Source organism: Nomascus leucogenys, chromosome 14, assembly GCF_006542625.1.
Source record: "Nomascus leucogenys isolate Asia chromosome 14, Asia_NLE_v1, whole genome shotgun sequence".
Classification (NCBI taxonomy): domain Eukaryota; kingdom Metazoa; phylum Chordata; class Mammalia; order Primates; family Hylobatidae; genus Nomascus; species Nomascus leucogenys.
In genome coordinates this window covers 86,109,483-86,127,728 of record NC_044394.1, presented here as the reverse complement: position 1 = coordinate 86,127,728, position 18,246 = coordinate 86,109,483, and the positions used below count along the sequence as shown (strand labels likewise).

The 18,246-nt window shown below is 45.6% G+C and overlaps 1 protein-coding gene and 1 pseudogene across 1 annotated transcript in view; one reads left to right on the top strand and one right to left on the bottom strand.

Annotated features, from left to right (window-relative positions):
• The window catches only part of RPTOR (regulatory associated protein of MTOR complex 1), a 412,605-nt gene that overhangs the window by 39,154 nt on the left and 355,205 nt on the right, over positions 1-18,246 (top strand). The window lies entirely within an intron of this gene.
• Positions 16,211-16,623, bottom strand: LOC105740800 (annotated as a pseudogene).

The window sequence follows — 18,246 nt, the reverse complement described above, 5'->3', positions numbered from 1 at the left end:
ATGTGTAATATGAAGAGGAGCCTGGAGGTATACTTAATTTAGGAATTATATTATTTTTGGTTTGGGTTTTAAAGTATTTGAATACCTGTTAAGCCAATTCTGTAGTGGCTAGAGGTTCAAAATTTGTAGTATTTATGAAAAATACTCATTCTAAATCTGCTTCCTTTTATAATTTAGGTATATACGCTCTCTGCTCAGAATTCTTCAATACAATGCATTAAATATTGTTCTGAGGTCTTCTGAGCCCCGTTCTCAGTGGTGGCTGTGAGCTAACGTTTCCACATCTGTCATAATGTTGTTTGCAGTTTGTCGGGAGGTGCTCTGCAGCCGCGCAGATGGAGGGGCCACTAGGCAGGATGTTGAGAGTCTGTGAGGGCATCAATCCCCCGTTTCTGGCATAGATTTAATTGTTTGGTTCAACTGAGAAGCCATATATTCTGCTTCAACCCATCCTGATCTCTCTACAGATGCTAGTTTTATACAGGCCTATTTTTCTCTAAAATTGAGCCTGAGAGACAAAAATCCACACTTGGGCTGTCATAGATTTTGGTAAATTGAGTCTTGTGACTGATAGGTGCCTCCTGCCTGCTCCATGATCCTGTATGTAGTAACCACCTCGTGATCACAGGTCATGGATTGGGGAAAGTTGTCTCCAAAGATGTGGGTGTCTGTTTTTCACTCCATTTTCCATTTGGCCAAAAATTCAACACTTCAGTTTCTGTTTCAAAAAAATAACAAAAGGCCGGGCGCGGTGGCTCACGCTTGTAATCCCAGCACTTTGGGAGGCCGAGGCGGGCGGATCACGAGGTCAGGAGATCGAGACCACGGTGAAGCCCCTTCTCTACTAAAAATACAAAAAATTAGCCGGGCGTGGTGGCGGGCGCCTGTAGTCCCAGCTACTCGGAGAGGCTGAGGCAGGAGAATGGCGTGAACCCGGGAGGCGGAGCTTGCAGTGAGCCGAGATCGCGCCACTGCACTCCAGCCTGGGCGACAGCGAGACTCCTTCTCAAAAAAAAAAAAAAAAAAAAAAACCAAAAACAAAAAAACAAAGAATTAAAAGGAAAAAAGTTTGGGCCAGCGTGGTGCTCTGGTACCCGCCTTCCTGTTTCTGCCTGTGTCGCTCTGGCTGGGCAGGGCCCGGGCGTGGCAGCCCTCTCCTCTCTCCTCCCCCCTCTGCCATGGGGGCCTGTGGTTCAGCTGCCAGGTGGGAACTGAAGAACAGCCCCAGGCGCTGCAGCTTCCTGTTCTGCCCATCACGCTCAGGGACGCCAGTGTCCGTTCTTTCTACTCCAAGTCTGTTCCGAATTCGAATGTTCAGATGCCACCAGCAGCTCTTTAGGGTCTGGCCCAAATGTCTAATTTTTCCTCTGCTAACTTGATACGTTTCTCATGGCCTTTCTCGCGTTTTGCCATGTGTGATAGCTGTTGCTGTTCCTTGGACTGGATTTTCACGGGCTCGCTGGGAAGCAGGTCCTGCTTGATGATGGTTGTGCTCCGCGTCTGCCGGATGAAAACACGAGCCGGTCATGGGCCACGTCAGTAATGTTCTCGACCTTTGTAAGCTTCGAGAATGTGCTGTGTGTACAGAAGGACGCACAGCCAAGTATGCGGTGGAATATCCAGAAACAACACGGGGCTTATCGGGTGCAGACAGGGCGCCTCACCGGCTCGGCGCTGCCCTGCTCACCCCTCTGGCCTCCCCCGCAGTCCCTCCCCTGATTGTGCAGCATGCACTCGTTTGCCTTTTTCTTTTCTCACAGTTTTATCAACTGTGTGTGCATCCCCGAAGTAATACAGCTTTGCCTGGTGTGGAAACCTATATAAACATTATATAGTATATATAACATATATAACGTTTATAACGTATATAAACATTATCATAGTATCTGCGCTGTTTTGTGTCTTGTAAGACACCCGAGATCGATTCTGTTGCCGTGTGTAGCGGTTATTCTTGCTGTTGTCGTGAGCCATTGAATAGACACAGTGTCGAGCACTTGGGTTGCCCAGTGTGTGTGTATGATGGATAGTGCTGCTATAAATATTTTTATATATGAATTTTGGTTAGCACCCGTGTGGATTTTCAGGGGGTAGTTGCCTAGGAGTGGAACTGCATAGTAATCGAGTTGGGTTGTAGCTGAGGTTGTTTCTGCTGCCTTGCACTCCGGCCCACACTGTTACGCATTTTCACTGCGGTCATTCCTGTGGGTAGGTATTATATCATGGCTTTAATATTCTCCCCCCCTTCACTTTGAAAAGTTGTATTTATTTATGGGATACAATGTGATGTTTTGATAGGTATATACATTGGGGAATGATTAAATCGAGCTCATTAACACAACCATCATCCCACATATATATCTTTTTTTTTTTTTGGTAGTGAGACCATTTACAATCTCTTTGCAATTTAAAAATATACAGTGTTATTAACTATAGTTAGCATGCTGCATAGTAGATTTCTGAACTTACTCTCTCTGTCCAACTGAAACCTTGTGCCTTTTGACCAACATCTCCCCTACCCCATCCACCCAGTAACCTCTGGTGACCACCATTCCACTCTGCTTCTGTGAGTTTCGTTTTTTTAGATTTCTCACATAAGTGACATCATGTGGTGTTTGTCTTTCTGTGGCTTATTTCACTTAACATAATGTCCTCCTGGTTCATCCATGTTGTTGCGAATGACAGGATTTCCTTCTTTTTTTTAATGGCTGAGTAGTATTCCATGGTGCATGTATATCACATTTTCTTTATCCACTCTTTTTTTTTTGAGTTGGAATCTTGCTCTATTGCCCCGGCTGGAGTGCAGTGGTGTAATCTCTGCTCACTGCAACCCCTGCCTCCTGGGGTCAAGCAATTCTCCTGCCTCAGCCTCCCGAGTAGCTGGGATTACAGGTGTTCACCAGCACGCCTGGCTAATTTTTGTATATTTAGTAGAGATGGGGTTTCACCATGTTGGCCAGGTTGGTCTCAAATTCCTGACCTCAGGTGATCTGCCCTTCTCGGCCTCCCAAAGTGTTGGGATTACAGGCGTAAGCCACCGCGTCTGGCCTATCCACTCATTTTTTATTGGACACCTTGGTAAATTCCATATCTTGGCTATTGTGAACCACACTGCAATGAACATGGGTGTGCAGATGTGTCTTGAACATGTTGATTTCAATTCCTTTGGATATATATACCCAGAGGCAGAATTGCTGGATTCTATACGGAAGTTGTGTTTTTAATTTTCATTTTCTTCATGACTAGTGAAATTGCACACCTTTTCATATTCTTACTGGTGATTCGGTTAGGATCTTTTGTGATGTACCTGTTGAGGATTTTTACCCTTTTCCTGTTGTATTGTTTCTTATTGATTTGTAGAATTCTTTAAACATTCTGGATAACGTCCTTTTAAAATGTGTTTATATGTGGAACATTTCTTCTGTGAAACAACTTCTCTGTGATGCAATATTTCAGTCTTTTTATGGTCTCTTTTGATAAACAGAAATATGTAGTTCTATTCTAGTTTAATGTGTAAGTGCTTTCCCTGTGTTTTATGCTTGTGTTGAAATATTTTCCAACCTTAAGGTCAAGATTTTGTCCCATAATGTATCCTAAAAGCTTCATAGTTTTGTTTTTTACATTTAGGTACATAACGAGGGTGACTGCCAGTCCCTGTGTGCCCAGGGCAGTCCTAGGGATGAATAATTACAATGTATGAATAATCACACCAGTCTATGGCCCATCCGGCATTGGCTTTGCATATGGTATGAAGTAAGGGCCCAGTTTTGCCCTGTTGCATATGAATTTTAATTTGTCCCAGCTCCTTTCACTTGCAGGGACCATGATGACTCCTCTGCAGGCCATCTTTGCAGGAACCCAGGGCTGAGACCTGCCTGGGTCTGTTTCTGGCCCCTTGTGCTGTTCCGGGGGTGCTTCTGTCTGTGTGCCAGCTTCACACTCCTGTCTCTGTGGCTGCTGATGGTCTTGAAAAGCACATCTCCCCATTTGGATCCTCCAGAGTTTTTTGACTCCCTGTGTCCCTTTGCATTTCCATAGGATTTTTAAAATCGGTGGGTCAAGTTCCACTGAGAGGCAGAAAAACATATTGAGGCTTTGATTGCGATTTATTCAAATCTGTAGGTCCATAGATCATTTAGGCAGAGACTTGACATCTTTTCAATATTAAGTTTTCTAATTTTTCATGTAGAAGTTTTTCACATCTTTTGTTAGATTTATTCTCAGATATTTTTGTTAGATATATTCCCAGAATTTTAAAATGCTATTTTGATGGGTCCTAGAAATTGTGTGTTGTTTGTTCTGGTGCATAGGAATGCAGTATACAGTTTTTGTTTTTGTTTTTTAAATTGATTGATTTGTATCCAGCAACCTTACGGAATATTTTAATTGGAATATTCACATATTTGTTTGGATTTCTATAACACAGTCATAGTCTTCTGTAAATAATGACAGTCCCTCCTACCCCATCTTTATACTTTCTTTTTTTCTTTTTTAACTGTGCTGCACTGACCAGGACTAGTGTTGAATAAATGTGGGGGCATCCTTAACTTTTTTCTTATCCCAAAGGGGAACACATTTACCCTATTAAATACGATTTTTTTGGGCTAATTTCGTAGTCAATCTCCATCAGATTGAGGAAGATTTCTTTCTTGCTTATAAGCGTTGTTTATTTAATGAGTGAGTATTGAATCTTAGTAAATGCTTTTTTGTGCATCTATCAAGACGATCATATGCTTTTTCTCCTTTAATTTGTTAGCATGGTAAAGGAGGCATGCAGGTATGCGCACATGCGTGCACCCACAGTGTCTTTCATGGTTGAGCCATGTGTTAGCATGGTGAAGGAGGCACGCAGGTATGCGCACATGCGTGCACACACAGTGTCTTTAATGGTTGAGCCATGTGTTAGCATGGTGAAGGAGGCACGCAGGTATGCGCACATGCGTGCACACACAGTGTCTTTAATGGTTGAGCCATGTGTTAGCATGGTGAAGGAGGCACGCAGGTATGCACACATGCGTGCACACACAGTGTCTTTAATGGTTGAGCCATGTGTTAGCATGGTGAAGGAGGCACGCAGGTATGCGCACATGCGTGCACACACAGTGTCTTTAATGGTTGAGCCATGTGTTAGCATGGTGAAGGAGGCACGCAGGTATGCGCACATGCGTGCACACACAGTGTCTTTCATGGTTGAGCCTGCCTTGCATTTCAGGTATAATCTGTCTACACTTTTTATGCATTTCTGGGTTTGGTTTAATATTTTTGTATCTCTTTTTTTAAAGTAAGTGACCTGTAATTTTTTCCTGTACAGTTTTCGTTGGGTTTTAATACCAAGGTCATGTTATTCCAAAAATATGAGTTTGGAGAGTGTTTTTCTATTTTTTTTCTACCTCTGGCTTTTAGCAAGATTTGTAGAACTTCCCAGTTACTCATCTGGGTCTTGAGTTTTCTCTGTGGAATGATTTTTTAAAATTATGATTTGTTTCTAAAATGATTATCATGTCTTCTACGCCTTTATGAGTCAGTTTTGGTGAGTTGTGTTTTTCTAGGAACTTGTCTTTTTCTTTGTTACTTAAAAAGTTTAGTGGCATAGAGTTGTTCAAAGTCACCTCTTGTCAATGTAGATAGTTCTGCCTTTTAGAGTTCTGTACGGTGGTTTTGCCTGCCTGCCTGCCTGGCCCCCTCCCCTCCCCTCCCCTCCCCTCCCCTCCCCTCCCCTCCTTTCTTTTCTTTCTCTCCTTTTTTTTGGAGATAGTTTTCTTTCTTTCTTTCTTTCTTTCTTTCTTTCTTTCTTTCTTTCTTTCTTTCTTTCTTTCTTTCTTTCTTTCTTCCTCCTTCCTTCCTTCCTTCCTTTTTCTTTTTTTGGGAGATGGAGCGTTGCTCTGTCACCCAGGCTGTAGTGCAGTGGCACGATCTCGGCTCACTGCAACCTCTGCCACCTGGGTTCAAGCAATTCTCCTGCCTCAGCCTCCCTAGTAGCTGGGACCACAGGTGCACAGCACCATACCCAGCTCATTTTTGTAATTTTAGTAGAGATGGGGTTTCACCCTGTTGCCCAGGGTGGTCTCGAACTCCTGAGCTCAGGCAATCCACCTGCCTTAGCCTCCCAAAGTGCTAGGATTACAGGCTTCAGCCACCGTGTCCGGCCTTTCTTTCTTGATTAGTCTTACTAGAGCAGGCATGGGGATGATAGTGAAAATGTTGCTTTTTATGAATAAAGCACAGAAGTGTGTGCAGTGCACAAACAGATACATCATATACCTGCGATGTCAGCATTTCATGGGAGGGGGGATTAGGGAAAAGATTAGGGGAAAGATTGGGCGATAATAAAATACAGGTTGAGAGTCACTGCATGAGAGGCTGGTTCTTAGGGAACCAACTTGTGGCTTTGTGGATCTTCTTTGTTATACGTTTGCTTTCATTCTGTCAGCTTTGGATCCTTCCTTCCTTTTACTTTCTCTGGGTCTGTCTTCTTGTGATGGATGCTTACTCATCCTCAGCTTTCTTTCTTCTCTTATATTTGTATTTATGGCTATACTTTTCCCTCTCAGTGCAGCTTTGCTTTTTCCCACCGGGTTTTATTTGTCTCTCTCATTCAAAGTAGGCTGGAGTGAGTGTGGCCTAGTTCAGAAATAGAAGGCTGGTTTGGCTGTAGCTGTGAGTGAGGAGGAGAGCAGTAGATTAGGTAGGTGAGAGAGGCCTAGACTAAATAGTGTCTGGGCTTGCAGACCTGGGTAAGGAACTAAATACAACTCAGGTGTGCTAGAGATCCGCTGTGTGGTTTCATACAGGGGGTGTTGTGATCTGCTTTATATTTAAGAGACTAAGGGATCGTAGGGGTAGGAGTGGAAGGGAGAAGAGTGCTCAGAGGCTGCTCTAGTGCAGGGGCGAGACGCTGGAGGCTTGCCCTGGGTGTGATGGCAGTGGGAGGACAGGTTCTGGATTTGTGTGCATCTGGGAAGGGAACAGGATATGACTGCCCAGTTCAGCAAGCTCGTTTAGGATACGTTTATTGGGCAGCTCATTAACTGTTCTCCATGGCCCAGTGGATCTCAGTAAGCTGGAGCTTTGTAATTTTCACTTATCTCTATGATTGTTTAGTGTCCTAACAGAATGGGAGATTTATTTGGGTAAAGAGGGCCTAGAAACATTTTAAGTATTCCCTTGATGCTGGCCATAAATACAGAAAATTTGGTGCAGTATGTCTTCACATTCCTACAAATTTAGTGTAGTTCAGTTCTCAAACTATGCTGGTAGTATCCTGGGGGTCTTCAGGACCCTTTTGGGGGTTTGTGAGGTCGGTTGCTAGGCCAGGCCTGCGTTTCCCTGGCGCCTGGATCTGCACTGATGGCGGGAACAACAGCGGGCAGTGCTTTCGGAGTCTTAGTGGCTCCCAATTGACCCAGCCGTTGCATCCACGATAGCCTCATAACTGGCCGCAAAAACACACTACTTTTGTCAAATCTGGGCCCTTCTGCACGTGGTTTTACCCCACTGAGTGCCTTTGCACAGACTGCGATCTGCTGGTTGCTGAGGGACAGGCACTAGTGGGATCCGGGAGGGGCCTCTTGGTTTTACCCGTGGGATGCTGCTTTTCCCTGAAAGAATAAGAGACAGGATGAAGTGAGCTTGTCACTTCAAGGAAAACAACTGATGGCATTTGTTGCCAGTGATAAAAATTGAGCTTTCAACTGTAAATTAAATTAGAATTTAAAAAAACCTGTATCTTCTACGGTGAACTTGTCAGGTTACCAGCGCCTGAGGCCTGTTCTGATGAGACCGCGGTGGCCATGCTGGGTGTGTTTGATGCTGCAGAATAGCTCTGCACAGCTCAGTGAGCCGATCTTTCCAGATGACCAGTGCGTGCTGTTACAACACCATGTGTGGGTAAAGAGCCACTTCAAGTGCCAGCTAGGACAGAGGGTTTCAATGTAACAGAGTATGAAGAAGCTACTGAAACAGTTTCCTTATCCAACAAACTACCACTTGTTGAGTTTTGGTGTGTATCAAACAATACTGACAGTTATTTCAAAAGACTACATATACATGTGCAGCTCCATATGTGATGCTGGATTTTCTTCCTGTGCTTCAGTTGAATCAATGTATTACAGCAGATTAAATACACTTGCAAAGGTGGGAATCCAGCGACTTCTATTCCTAAGCCAGACAGTAAAGAGATTTGCAACAATGAAAAACATTGCCACTCTTTTCACTAAAATTTTTTGTTTGGGAAAATAGTTTCATTTTTAATAAATATGTCATTTATGTTAACCTGTAATAGGCTTTTTATTGTTAATTTGGAATGAATTAATACAAATGAGAAGATCCTCATTTCAATGGATAACATGGTAACATTTAGTAGTGATAATTGCGAAGGGGGGTCTTTGGACTCCTCCATAATTCTAAAGAGTATAAAGGGGCCTTGAGACTGAAAAATCTGAGAAATACTGGTTTACAGAAGTGGAAGCATTTAGTGATATTGCAGTTCATTCCCTCCCTCCCTCCCTCCCTTCCTTCCATCCTTCCTTCCTTTCTTTTCTTTTTTTCTTTCTTTCCTCTTTCTTTCTTTCATTTTGAGACAGAGTCTTGCTCTATCACCCGGGCTGGAGTGCAGTGGTGCGATCTCGGCTCACCACAACCTCTGCCTCCTGGGTTCAAGCCATTCTCCTGCCTCAGCCTCCTGAATAGCTGGGATTACAGGTACGTGCCACTATGCCTGGCTAATTTTTGTATTTTGAGTAGAGATGGGGTTTCACCATGTTGGCCAGGCTGGTCTTGAATTCCTGACCTCGTGATCCACCCACCTCGGCCGCCCAAAGTGCTGGGATTACAGGCGTGAGCCACCATGCCTGGCCGTGCAGTTCTTTAAATGTAGGAAATAAACTTCGAGTTTTGAGTTTGATACCAGCATTTCTACTATTAAAGGCAGACTTTCTCTGTCAGTGTTCTTGGAATCTTACGCTTTCCACGAAGTCCTTGCACTTGTGCAGAACTATATCCCCTTAGCCATGTGAACTGCACGGAGCAACGCTGTTGCAGGATTTCCCTCTACCTCACTCAGAACATATGTGCTTTGTGTGTGAAGAAGCTCGTCAGGCTGTGAGCACAGCACAAGAATAAAGCCTTTAGAACTCAGCAGAGAGAACCAGCCATTACTGAAAATGGAATGTTTTAATTAAAAATATCCATCACCGGGTGGCTCTTCTTTTCCTTTATTTCTCAAGTGTGGCAAATGTTAATAACAGTGGCTGCACTGTGGCTCCATGGTAAATTGCCAGTTGGTGAGTAGGATTTCTCCCATGAAGCTTAGAGATAAACCCCTGCAACATCTGTTCTTGTGACAACAAATCCCTTTTTTTACTTTGGCTTATGCATATTTCAGAGGTTAGAGACAGGAGGCTCCTTCTAAAAGTGTTCAGTAACTGCCTGGGCTGATGTGTGTGCCTGAGAGTCAGAGAGAAAGGGAGAGAGAGAATGGGGGCTAGGGGGAAGAGGAAGGGAGAGAGGGAGAGAGGGCTGGGAAGAGAGGAGAGAATGGGGGCTGGGGAAGAGAGGAGAGAGAGAGGGAGAGAGAATGGGGGCTAGGGGGAAGAGGCAGGGAGAGAGAGAGAGGGAGAGAGAATGGGGGATAGGGGGAAGAGGAAGGGAGAGAGGGAGGGAGAGAGAATGGGGGCTGGGGGAAGAGGAAGGGAGAGAGAGACGGGGAATGGGTGGGAGCATATGAATTCATTGGTAACCCTTTCACTTTCTTTTCTTCCTGTATTAATTGATGGGTTGACCTTATTAAGTGGGTTGATTTTGGGGTTTCTACTGCAGTGTAACAATGAGCATGCAGATGGATTTTCTGATTGTTTACAAGGAAATCAACCTTTACACTAGCTCCAGCTTTTTTCTTAAACATCTAATCCTATTAGAAAATAAGCAAAAGCACAGCAGATAGAAGTCTTGAAGCCTGCAGTAAAATACTGTGGCTTTCCATTGTGAGGACATGCCTGTTCTTTATTACACACAGGCTGCTTCTGTGATCTGCTGAGTTGGGCAGTGTCATCTTAGCAGACGGGTTTTTTTTTTTTCCTTAGATGGGGTCTCGCTCATTCGCCCAGGCTAGAGTGCAGTGGCACAATCATGGCTCACTGCAGCCTCAACCTCCTGGGCTCAGGTGATCCTCCCACCTCAGCCTTCTGAGTAGCTGGGACCACAGGTGTGCACCACCAATATCTGGCTAGTTTTTAAAATATCTGTAGAGACCAGGGCTCTCTGTGTTGCCTAGGCTAGTCTCAAACTCCTGGGCTCAAGCGATCCTCCAACCTCGGCCTCCCAAAGTGTTGGGATTTTGGGCATGAGCCATCGTGCCCAGTGGCAGAAGGGTTTTTATGAACATGTGCTTCCCCTTTGTCGGGGGGGTGGGGTGTGTCTTTGGTTTTGATATTTTCACTGGTACTGCCAGGCTATTTTGATTTTTCTTACAGGAGTCCTGACCGTCAACCAGCTGCCGTGCTGTTTGGGATGCAGTGTTTTGAGGATATTCCTGGGTACTTTACTAAATGGACCTATACAAGTTGATAGGCCTTGACAACTTTTCTCTTATTGTAGTTTTCATTTTATTACCATTTAAAACTAAAGGCTAGGGAGATGAGTTTGAATGTTAGTTCATGCCGTCCTCGATTGAACGTGCTTATTAGCGTGGATATGTTGTGAAGAAATGCACGTTGGAAAACATTGTCCTCCAGAAGCAATTTACTTGGCAGCTATTTTGTTTACATTTTCTATCATTAATATTTACATTTTATTTTAAGGAAATTGGTTTTTTGCTGCCTTGATCTCATGCTCACATTTTCCTAGTTGAGATTGGAACCAATAAGTAAAGAGAATTGACCTATCAACACCTTTTAAATGTTAGAAACCTAAGTCAGGGAGAACTGTGTTGAAAGAACTGTGTTTATGCTTTTGGTTAAACCTGTTGTAACACTGTGTGCCTAAATTTTCCCTTTGTGCTCTCTTCCCTAATCATTCAAAGCATAGCGGGCACTATTAGGTCCGACTTTTTGTTTTAAATGTTTATTTCAGTAGTGGTGGGTCCTCCTGTGGGCTAGTCATTTGTGGGCATAGGTTGGGGTGTGCAGGGTTTATGGCTGACTATAGGATCACATGTAGTGGTTCTCTGTGATCGGGAGAAGGATACCGAGGTTTATATTTTACTGATTTATTAGGTTGTGTAATTTTTTCCTTTGATTCTTTAATGCTTGATGATGGTGTTACTGTTTAGGAACCCCTGTTTAGAAAGCATTTTGGAGAAAACCTGATGCAATTGTAATTTTGATGATGTTGATCCCTCATTAGATAAGGCCTTGATAAAATAACACCTTTTTCTCTTATTTCAATGGATCCAAAGAGAAGCTGGCTTGGAAGTGGAGTGGTGGTGATCAGGAAGGGACTCGCCACCACGCCACAGGGTCGTCACATATTTTCCTCAAAGCAAAATGTAATTTCCTCTTAAAAGAAGATTTAGATCCTGGCATTTTAGCAGCTGTTTTTAAGGCCTGGGGCTTTGGTATTCCTGGCTGTTGTGAGAGGCAGTGCTGGATAGCCGATTCGTTCAGCACGCATTGATTGTGTGCTGACTTTTGTTTGGCAGTATTTGGTCTGACGTTGGAGGGAGTTTGCAAGAAGGTTACAGCATCATTTCATATGGTTGGAACCCCAAGTGTGGGACTAGCACACCTAAAACAGGGATGCACAGAAAGGGAAGGTAGCTGTGATTAAACCTTGAAGCTTGTAGTACCAAGCTCAAGCCTCGGCGTTTGGCAGTAGGAGAGGTGCAGAATGGTTGGGAGAACCTTGTAGAGGGGATGGAACTTGAGCTGGGACTTGAGGAAGGCTGAGAGAAGGGACAGGGAGTGCGGGGTGTAGGGAGGGTGTTCACACAGATTTTGAGAGGAAACCGAGCATGGCTTTTTCATGGAACTGTGTGAGTGTCTGCATGGCTTGGGTGGGAATGACTTAACTTGACTCAAATTACTCATCCCAGGGCCAGACTGCAGTAGCCTGGGGACCAGGTGAAGGAATCTGAACCTTACATTGTAGAGGCAGTGGGGAGCAGTGAAAGTTTTAAATAGGTGAAAGATAGGCTTTCTTTTCTCTTTTCTTTTTCTTATCCTTTTTGTTTGTTTTTGAGACAGGGTCTTACTCTATTGCCCAGGCTGGAGTGCAGTGTGATCTCGGCTCACTGCAACCTCTGGCTCCTGGGCTCAAGCAATTCTCCCACCCCAGCTTCCTAGGTAGCTGGAACTACAGGCATGTACCATCACACCCAGCTGATTTTTTGTTTGTTTTTTGTAGAGACAAGGTCTCACTATGTTGCACAGGCTGGTCTCGAACTCCTGAGTTTAAGCCATCTTGCCTGCCTTGGCCTCCCAGAGTGTTGAGATTACAGGCGTGAGATGCTGTGCCTGGCCATGTTTTTTTTTTTTTTCCTAAAGATTCATCTGACTGGATGTGGTGTTTCACACCTGCAATCCCAGCACTTTGGGAGGCTGGGACCAGTTGATCTCTTGAGTCCAGCAGTTCAAGACCAGCCTGGGCCACATAGTGAAATGCCATCTCTACAAAAAAATTAAAAATATTAGCTGGGTGTGGTGGTGCACACCTGTAGTCTCAGCTGCTCAGGAGGCTGAGGTGGGAGGATTGCTTGAGTCCGTCAGGCTGAGGCCACCATGAGCCGTGATCATGCCACTGCACTGTAGCCTGGGCATCGGAGTGAAACCTTGTCCCAAAAAGAGATTTGTCTGCTTGAGATGTGGGGTGTGTGGAAGGAAGTAGATCAGTGGATACGGTCACCCGAAGCATGTGGGAATTCCAGATACTATATGATGCCATTTCAATGTGGAGGAGTAGAAATGGTGATGAAGGTAAAGAGACCACGGCAGAGAGGCGTCTAGAAAGAAATTAACGGCTCTGACAACTTATTTAATAGAAGTGGTGGAGTGTGAGGCAGCTGAAGATAACAAATGTAATTTTCAGGGCAATTCATGGAGGGAGGAAGAATCAATTCAGATTTCTGGGTTGGGCTATTTTTGATATTGTATTCTAAGATGGTCATTGCTTCTTACTAGGAGACAAAAAGGTTTTTAAAAATGTTAAGGTCATCTGCAGTTTTTTGGGGTGAGAGAGTCCTCAGGAACGTTTGCATTTACAGATGCCCGAGAGCCTTGAGTCCGAGTTGCTGATCTTTAGTGCGGGGTGGTTCTGCCGCAGTCTGCAAGGCTTCTGGAGGGCCTCGTGAGCTTGCAGCTCTGTGATCCTGCTGACAAACTGGTTTCTTTCCACACGTGGAATCTGTGCTTTCCCTGCATGGAGCAGTGAATGGGGATATGAAAGGCACCGGATATGAAGCTGATACCATCACAGTAGAATCCAGAAAAGCTGCTCAGTAAAACAGCTTGTACATTAACCATTCAGACATTAGAAAAGGCTTGTATTGCTTATTGACCTTAAACTTTCTTAATTTTGTCTATCTTTCTCTTTCTCTTTCTTTCTGTCTTTTCCTTCCTTCCTTCCCTCCCTCCCTCCCTCCCTCCTTCCTTCCTTCCTTCCTTCCTTCCTTTCTTCCTTCCTTCCTTCCTTCCTTCCTTCCTTCGTCTTGCTATGTTGCCCAGGCTGGAATGCAGTGGTGTCATCACTGCAGCCTCAACATCCTGAGCTCACGCAGTCCTCCCACCCCAGCCCCCCCAGGCAGCTGGTAGATGGTGTTGTCCTCACATGGCCACAGGCAAGCTCTTCTTATAATGTGACCTTGACACTTCTCCCATTGAGAGTGGGGTCCCCATTCCCTCCCCTTGAATCTGGGCTGACTCGGGACTGTAGACCAGGTTATAAAAGGCTCTGCCCTGGATCTGCTGGGGCGTGTGTTGTGAGGAAACCCCGCAGCCGTGCGGTGAGGCCCTGTGGAGGTGAGCCACCATCAGTGATTCCAGCCCCCGAGAAGACGCTCACCCCCAGACTGAAGTCTTCCCAGCTGAGGCCCCCTGAGACCTGTGGCGCCCTTTCCTAATTCTTGACCATGGGACCTGTGAGCATAACGAAATGATTGTTTTGTGCTGCTAAGTAAAGGGAGGTTTGTTAAGCAGCAGTGGATAACTTGAACATGTTTTGGAAGCTGGAGCCGGGTGTGGCCATAATCAAATCCCAATGCCTGCTGCTCTGGCCTTGGGATGGGGTGTTGGGCAGAAGCCTCCGGGCCTCCAGGAGAGTGCTGCTGGCTGCCCGAAGGGCCTCCTAGAAGGTAGTAGGGTCTAGTATTTTAGCCTGTGGGTGGCACATGGTGACCGTCCCTGCTACTCTGCCAATGTGAGAAGGCACTACAGACAGTGTCCACCACGTGGGTTCCCTGGATTTGGTCCTCAGCAGGCTGGGCTTGGCCTACTGGCTGCCTGTTGCCTACCCCGGAAGGAAAGGAGGGAACGTGTCATTGCACGCTGGAGGAAAGGGGCCCTTGTTAGGTGGTGGTGGGAAGCCTGGTGTCACTGTTGCTATGGGAAAGAGGAAAGTATATGTGTATTTAATGAACTTGTCCGTCTAGTTTAGGAGATTTCCAGGCAGAAAATTCAAAGTGCCACCTGGCTTCTCCTTGGTGTAAAGAAAGAGGACTTGCTGGGTTCAAAAATAAGACTGTTTCTCATTCCCAGCCTCTTCTCCAGGCTCCTCAAGTGAAGAAAGGGCTTCAGGCAAAAAGCGAATCTGGACTGGGCTGTGAGCTCCGTTCCTAAGGCTTCAGATTGAGATCCAAGTGCAGTGTCCGGCCTTGCAGCTGGAGGAGAGCTCTGCCTGCAGATTCTTGCATTAAATCCCCAGTCCGGCCTCTAAGAGTCCAGAGGGCGTTGTCATGCCACAGCCTCTTCTGGGAGCCCAGGAAGAAAAGGGCTTGTCTCTTTATGGGTGCGGCTTGTCTAATGGAGGAGATTATGGGTTAATACACAAAAAGCCCACCAAGTGTTTTTAAAGAAATTATGTGTCTGCCTGGACTGAAAGGAGCAGAGGCAATACAAAATGAAAATAAGTCTTTGGGCCCCCAGACTTCTGTGAGGAGGAAGCAGGCTATGAAAATCACCCAGCTGTAAACGTGGGGTACTTTTCATGGAAAATGAAGTACATCTGAGAAGGCGGAGCCGAGATCCCAGAGAACAAGCCCCAGGTACCAGGACAGAGCCCTGATGAAGGTGATGGCGCTGTGTGCCTGCCTCGAGTGGCTGTCCTGGGTGGGACATTGTGTCTGGGGTGTGGGTGTGTCTAGGTCAGCTCTTTAGATCTGGATTGGGAAGAACGGGGATGGAAGAGGGGTGGACTTGAGGAACTGCATGTTCCTACACACAGGCTCCTCAGCTGGGCAGGGTTTAGGTGACGAGACCCCAGACTTCAAGCTGATGGCAGTAATCGGATGGGCCTTGGGGGCCCTGGGGAGGTGTCAGGTTCATTTTGCATGTGGGAGGATGTGACGTGTGGTGGCCAGAGGATGAACAGTGGCAGATTGTATTTTCCAGAGATGACTGCAGCAGTATCTCCCGCCCCACATGCCCTCTCTGCAGTGTGACTGTGAAACGCCTCCCATTGAGAGGCAAAGTTGCTGTTCCCTCCCTTGGATCTGGATGGGCTGTGACTGGAGGGGAAATGGCGCTGTTGGCTGGCGTGCTGAGGATGACATACCGTTCGCCTGGTTATCTCGGAACCCAACACCAGCCCCATTGGAGAGGCTGCCAGAGGAGGCCATGGGAGGAGGTGGTTTCCCATTAACAGTGACCACCACCGTCAGCCACCAGATGTGTGAGTGGGGAAGCTTCCGGCGGTGCCAGTGCCAGCCACTGAGCCATCATCAGCTTTTGCATGTTGCCCGCTGAGGACCTGGTCATTGTGGAACAGAGACAAGGTGTCCCCTCCCTTCCCTTTCTGAATTCCTGACCCTGCAGGAAGGAGAAAATGATTGCTGGACATCACTAAGAGTTGGGGCACTTGGCTGTGCAGCCACAGCGCAGGCGGGCTGCTCTCCCACGTCTCAGGAGCATGCAGGTTCTGTGCCAGGGATGGCTGGTCAGGCCCCGCAGATGGGCAAAACTTCTCATCCCACACATCCCAGCCTTCTTTAAACTTCCCTGGCAGATTATTTTATGGTTTTGCTGCTGTTGGTGAAGATGGTTCAGTTTTCTTTTCTTTTTTTTTTGGGAATTTTATAACTTTATTTGATGTATTTGACGATCAGCGATTAGTTCTCATCCACATTGACTGTAGATTTTTGAACATGGTAACAGGTACATAGGTAACCAAAGTATAGAACTTACTTGGTGAATCTTCATCCTCATTACATTTTCTGGATAACCACACACGGATGCGGTAAGGGACATTCCTTATTCCTTTGGCCCAGACAGCTTTGTTGAGTTTGGTATCAATGCACACATCTGGAGTTGCCATCTCCTTCATGGCAAATTTCCGAATCTCTTTGAGTGCCCGAGGGGCAGGCTTCATGAAGCCCGCTCCGTGGATGCACCTGTGAATGTTGATGGTGTCTTCTCAGGTTACCACCTCGTTGATGGCAGAACAGCCCTTTTTCTTCTCGCCATCCTTTTTTGCGGGAACCATTCTGCTGGATCCAAGTTGGAAAGGAAAAGGACAGTTGACTTTTCTTGGGTTGTCCATTGGATGATCATCCCAGATGGGTTCTTTGTACTTTTTGTGTTCACATGGTTTAGGGATGTTTTTCTGATGAGTGGTGGAAAGTAGGAACTATTCATGGTGGCTGGATTTGGCGCCTGTCTCCCTCATCATGCTGTTTATTTTTGTCATGAAAAACATCTCTATCAATAAGATTAATCTCACTTTTACCCAGACAATCTAACCTGTAGACTTTGTTGAGTAAAATTGGAAATAATTTTAAATCTAATTTATCTTGTTGTCAAACCAAGAGAAACCTATCAAGAAACCGCTAAAGCAGTGAGAGCTCAGAATGAGGAGGTCGTGGCATAAAAGGTGATTTTTCTGAGAGCTTCACATCTAGGCGATGGTCTAATTTGTACCAAGTGTGAACACGCATTGAATTCAGGGAACTGGGAAAGCACGCGTGTTTGACCCTGCGCACTTTGCAAGAAGCTCGTGGGGGTTGGTGCATCCTTTGAAGGGTTAAGGGAATGAGGGGAGAAAAGTTGATTATTGTTTGGTTGTGCAAATGTGGTGCTCGGTGGAGTCCCCAAGACCACCTCTTGCTTCGAGGATTTACTGGGAGTACTCACAGGACTCAGGATCTAGTACTCATGGGCATGATTTATTACAGTAGAAAGATAACGAAGCAAAACCAGCTAGGGGAAAGGGTGCATGGGGTGAGGTCTGAAGGGGAACCAGGCACAAGCTTCTGAAAGTCCCGCCCCCATGGAGGCTCAGAGGAGGGGCTAATTTCCCCTGGAACAAGGTAGACCAATACAAGGTAGTGAAATGTTGCCAGCCAAAGAAGCGCATCTGAGACTTAGTCTCCAGGGTTTTTACTGGAGGCTGGTGACAGGCAGCTTCTGCCAAAATCCCAGCCTTCTGGCAGGAAAGCAGGCATTCAACATAAACCATATTGCTGGAAAATAGTTGAGGCACAGCAAACCCCACTTACTAGTTAGAGTGGTGGGAACCCTCGAGAAATCCAAGTCCGCAGACCCCAGCCACGGCCCACCCCTGTAAGCAGGGCTTTATAAGGAGGGCTGCTGGGGCCTGCTTTCTTGACCCTCTTCTGCACAGATACCAACTTGTCCTTTCCTTTCTGATTAATGTCTCTCTCAAACACAGACGGGGGGAATAAAAACCTGAAAACAAGTGAATATTGACATGTATATCACCACTTTCAACCAGCTATTTTCAACCAAGTGCTGAAGTATAATGCAGTTGTAGTCACAAAGGGGAAGTAGCAGATATGTTGCAAGAAAAAACTTATTAGAATTGTATGTTAACTTGGATAGAAACAGAACTTTTCTGAGCTTGTGTGCTGTGCAGATACAGAATGCTGGCAGAGTTACTTCTGTGAGAACATCATTGAATTACGATTAAATATTAAGTACCTATAAAATATATTTGCATTACAAAAGTGGTTAAAGTAACTTTCTCAGTCTTCATAAATGTAGATAATATCTTTGGACAAAATAATGAGTTAGTCTTTTGATGGAACAGGAGAAGCAGGAGAAAATTGTTGCAGGGGCGGGGCTGCTGACGATACTGTCCCTGTTGGTC